This window comes from Neophocaena asiaeorientalis, unplaced genomic scaffold (assembly GCF_003031525.2).
Source record: "Neophocaena asiaeorientalis asiaeorientalis breed wild unplaced genomic scaffold, Neophocaena_asiaeorientalis_V1.1 scaffold184, whole genome shotgun sequence".
Taxonomy (NCBI): Eukaryota; Metazoa; Chordata; class Mammalia; order Artiodactyla; family Phocoenidae; genus Neophocaena; species Neophocaena asiaeorientalis.
In genome coordinates, this window is record NW_020185325.1 from 5838114 (window position 1) to 5841741 (window position 3628).

The following is a 3628-nucleotide window of genomic DNA, read 5'->3' on the forward strand; positions in this document are numbered from 1 at the left end:
GGAAAGTGGTTTAATATTACTGGTTGCACTGACTATCACTTTGGGTTCTACACATATTGCAGCTTCAAATAGTTTCCACAGGAGAAAAACAAATGAAGTCTCTTTTTGGATGGTTTAGAGACAGAAGATTAAACATTCTGGTTTTCTTTTTTTTTTTACTTTTTTTTTTTAAAACATCTTTATTGGAGTATAATTGCTTTGCAATTGTGTGTTAGTTTCTGCTTTATAACAAAGTGAATCAGCTATACATACACATATATCCCCATATCCCCTCCCTCTTGCATCTCCCTCCCACCCTCCCTATCCCACCCCTCTAGGTGGTCACAAAGCACAGAGCCGATCTCCCTGTGCTATGCGGCTGGTTCCCACTAGCTATCTATTTTACGTTTGGTAGTGTATATGTGTCCATGCCACTCTCTCACTTTGTCACAGCTTACCCTTCCCCCTCCCTATATCCTCAAGTCCATTCTCTAGTAGGTCTGTGTCTTTATTCTAGCTTTCTTATTCTTTTATTTTCTGAGGTTCAACATTATATTTAGCAAAACTTGGTAAGAATATGGTATAGGAACCCTCGATAGCAAAACAGTCATTTAATATTCTGGATTACATAATGCCTCCATCCTTGAAGTAGTCAATTTATTTGATGTGCATTGTTATATTACATCAGTCTCAATATAATCATATTAATTTATGTCTTCAGTTTTAGCATTTGTGATCATTTGATCGTGACCGAGTTGAAGTTTACCTCCCTTTATCTATGAACATTGTTAATATTTGTCAACGAATATTGTGGGAAAGTAGGTTCAAGGTATGCAAGAGAAAGAATAATTTTGGCCAGCTTACCTTGATTTGAATCGAGGCTGGATGAAGTATGATTTTCTATATTGACGGAGGCCTTACTACACCTCAACAGGAAGCACCATGGAGTGAGAGCTCCCACTACTATCAATACTTCGTGTATAATATTCTGAATATGAGATTTCTTTTCACATAATCATTTTTTAAATTGAGGTAAAATTTACATGGAGTGAAAACACAGACTTTAAATGTCTAATTAAGTGAATTTTGACAGTGTCCCAATCACCCCAGAAAGTCCCTTTGTGCCCCCCTTCCAGTCAGTCCCCCCACCCACAGTCAACCACTGCTCTGATTTCTATTACCATAGATGAGTTCTGTCTGTTCTTGGTCTGCATGTAACTAGAATTATACAGTATGACCTCTTTTGTGCTCAATGTCTTTCATTCAATATAATCCCTGCTTACATTTGCTTACATTTTAATGAGTGATGTTGTGGCCTTTATTATCACAATTAGCACCAACATCGGTTACATTCTGGTTTATATAATAACTAGTTGTATATAATTTTCTAAATACAGAAGTTCAATGCATCCTGTCTCATATTTCTTGATTCTATATTTCATAGTAGCTTTCTCTTCTCTTCTCAGATTTTACAAAATGCATTATTAAAGGCAGGAAGAAAACTGGCCTTTAGCAAAGTAGTTGAGCTCTCAAGGGCTGTTGTATATGCTCTCGTATTGTTGTCAGTACCTTTAAAAAGGATCCTGGAGAGGATGCCCGACTGAGGAAAAATAAACCATTTTTCTGAGTTTTTTTCTTAATAAATGAACTCAAAGGAAAAATACAAGCACTAGTGGAGAGCTTAGGAGGAGAGGTGCTGAAAAGTATTATCCTTTTATCTTAGTAGAACTCTGTGGTAGAGAATACGTTTTCTGATTTGGCCAAATAATTTCTTTAACATGTTTTAAAGGTAAAACTTTGTGCGTGCAAAGAACATAAACCAAGATATTTAATTCGGAGGACAGGAAAGTGGGGTGGAAAAGTTAGATTATTTTTAGCCTTCCAACTAGTACTTGGTAACTTAGCTGATGAATTAGGAAGTACCAGAAAGTGGTATACTCTCCATGTCATTTCAGCTGATGGTATGGACAGAGAGGTTAGCAAGGGTGACATGTTTTCTGTGTTCTAATACTGTTGAGTTGTGTTGGCCACTTGTGGGAGCAGCTTGCAATGACCAAGAGCCAGGCAGCTGTAAGTTCAACAGAAATCCAGTCAGGATCCCTCGACTTTGCAGTCTTAAAATTAGATGGCTCAATCGGATAAACAGATCCTTGATTAGGCAGAAAAAATTAAATCTTATGGGATGAATTCTGAAGTCCGTCAAAAAGAAATGCAGGTAAGTGGCTGGGAAAATGGCCAAGAAAACCCAAATATTCTTAGGAAATAATATTTGTGATTTAATTATGGGACGCTTGTTGCTTTAGTAAGCCTTTTGGTTTGGCTGTGTAGTCAACAGAGAAGCAAACTCCTAATCTTAAGGCTTCCTCCCGGTCAGCTGAAGGTGACAGTTGAAAGCTTCTGCACCTGGAGAAGCCTAAAGGCAAGCTCACCTGTCCTGAGGTTTTGAAAATTGAAATTGAAAATGCACTGGAATTTTCCAAGGGCCTCTTCAGTCAGCAGAGAGCTTTCTGTAAATCCACTGTGTGGCACTTAGTTTTGTTTGGAAAGAGGTTTTTTTCTAAACTAAAACCTTTCTCTTTTTGAATATAAGTAACACATCCTACAGTTCAAACATGTAAACAATATTAAAAAGTCTGTGTTGTCAAGTCTGGCTTCCACCCTGCTCACCCCTTCCCCCAAACTGCCATCACTTTGAAACTACTTTGTTGTTTTCCTTGTATATACTTCCAGTATTTCTTTTTGCAAATATAAGAACATTGATTGTTTACGTCTCCCATTTTTCTCTGGAATCAGCATACCATATACTGTTCTATGATTGCTTTTTTTAATCTAACAACATATTCCGGAAAATTTCCATATCAGTACATAGAAGTTTTGTTTGTTTTATGTTTCTTTTGAACTACTGCTGTTGGGCTGGACCACGCAGGCCTGCAAGCTCTGTAGTTGCCCAGCCACAAGACCTAGGAAAGAGCCCAGAGTCAGCGAAGAGCAATCAGTGGTTTAACGATGGGGGACCTTACATGTCTGAAGCAAGGTCCTGGAGCAACACCCCACCATGCGTGCGGCACACAGGCGGGCAGGACATGGGGCAGTCTTTGCTTCGGAAGGGAGGGAGGAGGTTACCAGTTATAGGGGGAATTGATGTCAGGTGGACTCATTGGTTACCAGGGAAACTAGCAGAGGGGCAGGACCCTCACCACCTCTTTGATAAGCTCTCAAGGTGAAGATGTTTGGATCTAAAGATTAGAACAATAGGGACCTTACATGTCTGAAGCAAGGTCCTGGAGCAACACCCCACCGTGCGTGCGGCACACAGGCGGGCAGGACATGGGCAGTCTTCGCTTCGGAAGGGAGGGAGGAGGTTACCAGTTATAGGGGGAATTGATGTCAGGTGGACTCATTGGTTACCAGGGAAACTAGCAGAGGGGCAGGACCCTCACCACCTCTTTGATAAGCTCTCAAGGTGAAGATGTTTGGATCTAAAGATTAGAACAATCACTGGCTGGGGCCAGGAACAAGTGCGTAGGCATTTACTGATTAGGCTCTATGGTTAAGAGGGAATGATCTTCCCTCTTGACTCATTGATGTCAGGTGAGCCGGGTGCAGGTGAAGCAGGGACTGCTTCAGCAGGAGATGTACAGAGAGCAAG